The sequence below is a fragment of the Camelus dromedarius genome, chromosome 2 (assembly GCF_036321535.1).
Source record: "Camelus dromedarius isolate mCamDro1 chromosome 2, mCamDro1.pat, whole genome shotgun sequence".
NCBI classification, from domain to species: domain Eukaryota; kingdom Metazoa; phylum Chordata; class Mammalia; order Artiodactyla; family Camelidae; genus Camelus; species Camelus dromedarius.
In genome coordinates this window covers 27,235,120-27,243,836 of record NC_087437.1, presented here as the reverse complement: position 1 = coordinate 27,243,836, position 8,717 = coordinate 27,235,120, and positions in this window count along the sequence as shown.

The following is an 8,717-nucleotide window of genomic DNA, read 5'->3' as shown; positions in this document are numbered from 1 at the left end:
GTGCAATGAAGCCTGAACTGACAGCACTGCTGGGATACAAAGCCCAATTTGGGGAGTCAGATAGAGCTGTGCTTAGCATGCATGAGGGCCTGGGCTCAATCCCCAGTACTTCCATTAAAAATAAATAAAGAAATAAAGAAAGAGAAAGAGAGAAAGAAAGAGAGAAAGAAAAAGAAAGAAAAAGCAAGCAAGCAAGCAAGCAAGCAAGCAAGCTCAATTTGGGGAAAGACCATTTCAGGTCCACATTCCATATGCATAAGTCCTCCCCCTCCCCTGGCCAAAAGTCCTCCATGAGCAATTTTGTCTTCCTTTTGTCTCTATTAACTCTCTGCAGTTGCTACCAGTGTTGTAGGAAGAACACAGGCCACTTACAGCAGGGTCTGGAAGGTATCTCCTCTACATTCACATAGATTGGTTCCTTCACTGCATTCAAAAGAGAAACTGAATGGTCATCACTCAAAAGTCCACAAATGGCAAATGCTGGAGAGGCTGTGGAGAAAAGGGAACCCTCCTACACTGTTGGTGGGAATGCAGTTTGGTGCAGCCATTGTGGAAAACAGTATGGAGATTCCTCAAAAGAGTAAAAATAAACTTACCATATGACCCAGCAATCCCACTCCTGGGCATATATCCAGAAGGAACCCTAATTCAAAAAGACCTGCACCCCAATGTTCATAGCAGCACTATTTACAATAGCCAAGACACGAAGCAACCTAAATGTCCATCAACAAATGACTGGATAAAGAAGTTGTGGTATATTTATACAATGGAATACTACTCAGCCATAAAAACAATGCCATTTACAACAAGATGGGTGGACCTGAAGGACATCATTCTAAGTGAAGTAAGCCAGAAACAGAAAAATATCATGTATCACTCATATGTGGAATCTAAAAAAAAGAAGAAGACAAATGAATTTAAATATAAAACAGAAACAGACTCACAGACATAGACTACAAAATTGTGGTTGCCTGGGCAGGAGCAAGGGTGGGAAGGGACAGACTGGGAGTTCGAGACTTGTAGATACTGACAGGTATATACAGAATAGATAAAGAAGTTTATACTGTATAGCACAGTGAAATATATTCAAGATCTTATAGTAGCTCATGGTGAAAAAGAATATAAAAATGAATATATGTATATTCATGTATGATTGAAAAATTGTGCTGTACACCAGAAATTGACACAACATTGTAAACTGACTATAACTCAATAAAAAGAAAAAAAAAAAAAAAAGAGAGAGAAACTGAAGTCTCTCCTTCACGTTATTTCCAAAGTTGTCTCTTCTTGGTGTAATTCCCCCCGAGGATTATGGAAGCAGGGAGCTAGCTTTCATTTGGGGATGAAGTCATAGGTAATACATCATCAGATTTTCAGTTATGGCAGGAACTCAAGCCTTCTCAAAGATTTCCTGGTATGAAGAGCACTCCTTTCCAAGGTTACATTTCAAGTGCCCACATTAGCAAGTTCTTGTCATTAAAATAGAAAACAGGCTTGAAGTGGGGGGAGGTGGGTGGCTATTCCTGGTAGGCCGGCTATTGCAGTTGGCTGTGGGTTCAAGCCATCAGGGAGAGAACACAGGAGACATTCTTTCTATCAGTGCTATGTTTGCTTTGTTTCTTTACAAGCTGGATATAAATACACAGATGGACAAACAGACACACTGAGAAAGAAGTCTGATTCCTAGACAAAATAAAATTGTATATAAAAATAAAATCTCTTCTTATGTCGTTGTTCAAAGGGGAAAATAATTCTTTCCAGAATATGATCTTTTCCTGTCCTGCTGAATGCTTACACTTTTCTTGAAGAAATACCAGAGTAAGATACGTATTCTTTCTAATAGAAGCACAGGAGAACCATCTAGACCTTTTTCCTACCCACCCCACTGGTTTGCCGACTCATAGACTTAGGGATTTGTACTCACAAGCCAAAGGTTAGTTTGCAAAGAACAACTTTTCTGCACCCGTTGTCCAAATTAGTTTGTTAAATGCATTTTCATTTGGCTCAAAGAATAATGTTTTAACTTAAGGAGCATGTAGAAAATGAAACTTCAAGGTGAATAATAAATTATGTCAACAGAGAAAGCCAGTTTGGCTTGGATGGATGATTACGGCATCCTTATCACTGATGCCTTTATTCAGGATTTTAAATACATCGGACCAACAAGTGGATCCCTGCAGACCCTCTTCATACTTGGTCTTAGTCTTAGCAATATTGGGCTTTTCCTGAGGTGCAGGCCTGCTTTTGTTTTATGGACACTGACTTATTTCTAACTAAATCTCCCTTTTGGTGTGGACTGCTGGGAAGCTTACAGCCTAATGAGAACCACAGCAACAGCACTGGTGAGAAAGCTCACAATCACAAATAAGCGATCTCACCACATGTGTTGCACACAGTAAGGACATTCCTTCCAACAAGAATGGTTCAGCCAGGAGTCCATGACTCTCTTAGATCAACTACGGTTCATCCTCCTGATGAACTGAGCATAGGACACTTGATAGCAGCACAAAACTGGGGCTCTGTAGAAGGAAGAAGGGCAGGATGACTGCTGTGTAGACAACCACAGTTGTGTGGCTGCCTGCCTGGCAGTGTGTGAGTCCTCACAAAAGGCATTTTTTAATTGGCCTCATTTCTGAATCTATTTTCTATCTCTACCCTGCTTTTCTTTTGAATGTTTACTATTTACTTGTAATGTATGTTATTTTGCTTATTCCGAGAACAAATCTATTAATAAGTAGAAATAATAGAAGAAAGATTCAGAACATGTTTTATATAGAGATGTATAATAATTTTGAAATATAAAGGTATTAATCACTTTGTATGGCGATGTTCAGTGAAAATGAGTTTTCATTTCATCTTATAAACAGGGCACCCAATAATATTTGATTTTTGGCGGCGGGTAAGGAAGAAACGTGTTATTTTAAATTAGCTAGAAATTTTCTCTAGGTCCTCCTAGGACCATCAGTTCACCTTTGAACTTTCTTTGTTTTGAGATAAATGACTTTAATTGTCCTGTCAGCTTTTGAAACATAAAGCAGGAGAAAGCTACTTCCTTGAAGACAGAGGTAATTTTTCTGAAGAGCTACCTAAGCTGACTGTGCCTTTAGTGGGACCATGCCTCTGAGAAGATGGCAAATACTTTTGGGAAGTCCTTCAACATTATTGTTTGTTCTTAGCAAATATGTGTATATTGCCTTGTCAAGAATATGCTCACCAATGTCATAAGACCCAGGCCAGGGTTTCCTGGCTCGACCTGGTATCTCTAGGTTACATGCAACTGTAACCGAGCAGGACCTGTGGGGCCTTCCAAGGTCAGACCCCCTCCCCCATGTCTCCTGCTGCAGCTCCTCTCTGAAGTACCCAGATAATAGTATTTCAGCTTTGCTGAAACCCTTCGGGGAGTTCAGAGTTTTCTTGGGCATGAGCCACCCCATCCTCCTTGCTTGGCCCTGCAATCAACCTTTCTCTGCTCCATACTTCGATGTTTCAGTTTGTTTTGGCCTCATGGTGCCGTGGGCACACAAACTTGCCTTCGTAACACAACTTTCAGTCACACCTGGACTGATGACTGTTGTAATTGCTGTCTCAGGGCTTTTGAGACACAACTGTTCACTCATTCATTCAGGGAACTTTCTAAACACCTCCTATGTGCCAGGCACTCGGCTGGGTGCTGGAGAAAGTGAGCAAAATGAGCCACAGCCCCTCTTCTCTCTTGGAGCTCTTCCAAGGCAAAGGTATTCATCAAAAAATCACTTTAATGAATATAAACTTGAAAACTGAGATGAGTGTTCAGACAGAAGGGATTTCTCATGTGTAACAGCTTAAATTAAAGGCCTGGAAGTTCAAGAAAAGGCCTCTCTAAGGAATAGATGGTTAGGCTGAGGTAGATAGACTGAGTGGACCTAAGTAGGAGGGGAGCGGAGGGACGTGATGTGGTGAATGCGCTTGAGGAGGAGAGAACCTGCGGGGCTCCGGTGCAGAGCGCCGGTGGGGAGCTGCTGAGAAGCAGCTGGAGGGGCTGGTAAGGACCCACCACAAGGAGCTGTGGACTAGGGGGCATGGGCTACCTTGGAAGGTTATAAGTGGCTGGGGAGGGTCTGCACTTTGAGATAATGCCTCAGTGTGGAGAATGGATTGCAGAGAGCCCAGGTGGACACAGAGACTAGTTAGAAGGCTATAGCAGGGATCAAGACAAAGATGACCAGAACAGAGCAGTGGCAATAAAGGTAAACTGAAGTGGGCCACTTGGGAGATATTACTCGATAGGGAAAGTAGACAAGGCCAAGAGATTGATTGCTGGGGGTGGGAGATGAGGGAAGAGGTACCAGGAATGACTTGTAAATTTCTAGTTTGAAAGTTAGATGAAAGTTTGTGCCTTCATTAAATTTAAAAACCCTAAAGAACAGCAGGTTTGGAGGGGATGATGCTCCAAACTCTGTCTTGGATGTGAAACTTTCACATGGAGAGGTATACTAGTGGATTAGAAATGAGAATCTGAAACTCAGAGAGGCTTGGACCACATAAATCCATTTGGGAGGCACTGATGGTAACATGATGGTCAGAAATAAATTTGCCTGAGGAGAGTATGAAGTAAGAGAGCTGGGCCCAAATTTGAGCCCCAAGGACTTCCATCCATCATTAGTGGTCAACTAAGGTACTATAACCCTGGAAAGGACGCAGAGAAGAAGCAGCCAGAGATATAGCAGGTGGCTGTCAAATGGTATCTAAACAAAAGATATTTTCAGTCAATGACTCTACGTCAAAACTCAACCAGAAGGAATCGTTTGAATAAGTACAGCCCGTTATTTTCAGGATAGCCTGCAATTAATTCTGTTGAATGTATTCATAACCCATCTCTTTCCAAGAAAGACTTGGCATGGCGGGTAACTGGTAAATATTCTAGAGAACTTCGTGTGTCTTCCTCCCCTCCCCCACCCAGTAGTTAACCCAATGATTAAAAACTTCTCATTACTGTCCACAAGGTGGTGCTATGAGAGTGACTTTTTCAACTTCATTATCAAAAGTAATTATCAAAGTAAATGTGGTCAGTTGAGTCACACACAAAAAATAGCAAGTAATTATAAAATTGATGTAATGGATATTTCACCTTTGTGATACCTAGGATTGGTGTCACTAAGCTTGATGGGTAGTATTGCTCTAAACTAGAAGCCTTCCTCTCCCTTCCACTCCAGTGGAGGGGGGGGCAGCAAGAACTATAAATGTTAGCTCTAAAATAGCTCCATTTGTACCACCACCGTCCTGGTACAAACACCATTATTTCTCAGCTGGACTATTAAAATAGCTGCCCAAGTGCTCCCCCTCACCTCCTCTCTCGTTCCCTTCTAATTCTTTTTCAACACAACAGTTATCTTTTAAAATTCTGAATCTGATCATATTATAGAAATGTCATTTTTATGTACTTAGAACAAAATGCCAAAATCTTAACATGATCTCCAAGAGTCTGTGGGATTTAGCTCCTGATTTACCTCATACCACGCTCTTCATCACCATGCCCCACCTAAGCCAAGCTCATCCCCACTTGAGAGCCTTTGCACATGCTGTTCCTTCAACCCGCAATACCCTTCATCCCGTCTCATTCTTCAGATCAGAGAAGCCTTCTCTGACACCATGGCCCATCTAATATGACTCCCTGGTTTGTCTCTCTTAGCACCTGTTCTCTTATACATCTCCCACCATGGTGGTTTATAATTACATACTTATTTGTATGCTTATGTGTTAAATGCCTAACTACCCACTAGACCAATGGTTCTCAAACTTCTTGGTCTCAGGACCCCTTTATGCTCCAAAAAGTTATCAGTGACCCCAAAGAGCTTTTACCTGGGTTGTTCTATTAATATTTATCCTGTTAGAAATTAAAGCTGAAATTTTAAATATTTATTCATTCATTTAAAATAGCAATAATTAACCTATTACATGTTCACCTAAAATATTTTATGAAAAACAACTATATTTTCCAAAGGAAAAAAATTAGTGAAAGCAGTGGCATTATTTTATATTTCTGTAAATGTGTTTAATGGCCAATTTAATATGAGATGGCTATACTCTCATATCTTCCTCTGATTTCAATCTGTTGTGATATGCTTTTAGGCTGAAATACATTAAGAAAATATGGTATTTAGATATTTAGCTGGAAAACAAAGGAGAAATGTAATGGCTTCGTGGCTATCCTTCTTTGATACTACACCAAAACTCTACAAGTAGTTATTTCTTAAAGGTTAGTTGCAATGTGGAAAGTGAAACAGTATCAATGAGCTTTTTGAACTCTGATATACTAAAATCCATTGGTGTATCTTTCACTTCTAATGCACCTTTTCTGGGCATTAGTCATTTGGAAAATATTGGTTTGTTGAATTCTGAAGATCATTAAGCACTGTCATATTTTCTAACGCCATATCAAAAACTCACATTAGTTACTAATGAACTGTTGCTACATGCAACAATACAGAAGGAGCTCATAAACATAATGTTGAAGGAAAGAAGCCAGACAGGAAATGGCACATGCTACATGGTTCCATTACATATAATTCAAAACAGATAAAACTAATCTGTGGTGATAAAGATCAGAGAGTGGTTACCTTTGGGTGCAGCAACTAGGAGGGGTACAAGGGGACTGAGGGGTGCTAGTAATGTTATATTTCTGGGTGCTGGCTACACAGCTGTGCTAACATGCAAAAATTAATTAAAATTATACATTTAAATCTATGCTCTTTTATATATGTATTTTACAGTTAATAAAAATATTTTTCTGAAATAGGACATTTGAGGATAGACATATTAATCAATAGAAGGGAACTGCTGAGTCCAGAAGTAAGCTCTAAAGTTCATGGTCAATTGATTTTTGACAAAGAGGCCAAAACAATTAAATGGGAGAAAGAAGTCTTTTCAATAAATAGTGGTGGGACAACTGGATATCCACATGCAACAGATGAAGTTGGACCCCTATCTCACACCGTACAAAAAATTTAACTCAAAATGGGTCACAGATTCAAATGTGAAAGCTAAAAACTATAACACTCATAGAAGAAAACATATGAATAAATCTGTGATTGTGTATTAGGTAATGACATCTTAGGTACAATACCAAAAGCACAGGCAATAAAAGAAAAGTAGGACTTCTCAAAATTAAAAACATTTGTTCTTCAAAGAACACCATCAAGAAAAGATAACCACAGACTGGGAGAAAGTATGTGTGAGTTATGCATCTGATAAGAGACTTGTACCCAGAATATATAAAGAACTCATATAACTCAAAAATAAGAAGACAACCCAGCTTTAAATGTGCAAGTGATCTGAATAGAGATTTCTCCAAAGAATGTATACAAACAGCTAAACCAGCACACAAAAAGATCTTCAATATCATTAGCCATTAGGGAAATGCAAAGCAACACCACAAGAGATACTACTTCTCACCCACTAGGATGGCTATAATTAAAAAACAAGTGTTGGTGAGGCTGCTGATTGCTTATTACATTGCTGGTGTAAATGTAAAATGGTGCAACCACTTTGGAAAACAGTTTGGTAGCTCCTCAAAATGTTAAATACAAAGTACAAACATCATCCAGCAATTCCTCTTCTACATATATACCCCAGAAAAGCAAAAACCTATGTCCACACAAAAACTTCCAAACAAATATTTATATCAACATTATTTATGATAGTCGAAAAGTGGAAACAACCCAAAGGTCCATCAACCGATAAATGGATAAACAAAATATCATATATTCATACAATGGAATATTATTCAGCCATGAAAAGGAGTGGCATATATAGTACATCATAGTTGCCTATAACAGAGATGAACTTCAAAAAGTTATGCAAAGTGAAAAGAAGTTAGTCACAAAAGACTACATGTTGTATGAACCCATTTATATAAAAAGACCAGAAGAAGCAAATCAATAGAAGCAGAAAGTAGATTAGTGGCTGCCTAGGGCAGGGAGAAGGAAAGCATACTTAAGGAACATGGGTGGAGAGTGACTGCTAATGGGTACAAGGTTTCTTTGGGGGATGAGGAAAATGTTGTAAAATTAGATCATAGTGTTGGATACACACTGAAGAACATGTGAATAAGTAAATTTATGGAATGGAAGTTGTATCTTAATAAAGCTGTCTATGAAAAAATAGCTATATATAAGGGGGTAATAACACCAGTCATTTGAAAGGGGCCATAGGAAAATAATAACGATCTGATAGATTTCCAGAGACAAAAAGTCTTTGCCTCTGACCAACAGGCTTTGAGAGGCATTACTGTGGGAAAATTTCATCACCTTCCCTCTCTCCAACATAATCAACACAGCTCCCTAAAAAGAAACTGGTATTTTGGCCCATTTCACACCCTGCAGTCAGACCCTCCCCTACTTGATTAAGCCCCTTTCACCTCTAATTAGCCTTTGTTTTGCATGAGATTACAGCCCCAGGGGAAGGATGCAACTGGCCCCTTCCTCTCCCAGAAGACCCCAGGCTCACTGCACTCTTTCCCCCTCCTCCCCTTGGTGCTTGAATGGATGACCACCATCTGCATGAGATGTGCTGCGGGATCTCAACGCACAGGAGCAGCCCAGGAAGCCACATTGTGCAAGAACTAATCAGACTTGACCAGGCAGAAAGACAGGGGAGCGCTGACAGGCAAAACAAAAGTGGCAGGTGAGCAACCTGCTTGATTGCTACTTAAAAGAAAGACAGATTCACTAACCAAGCAA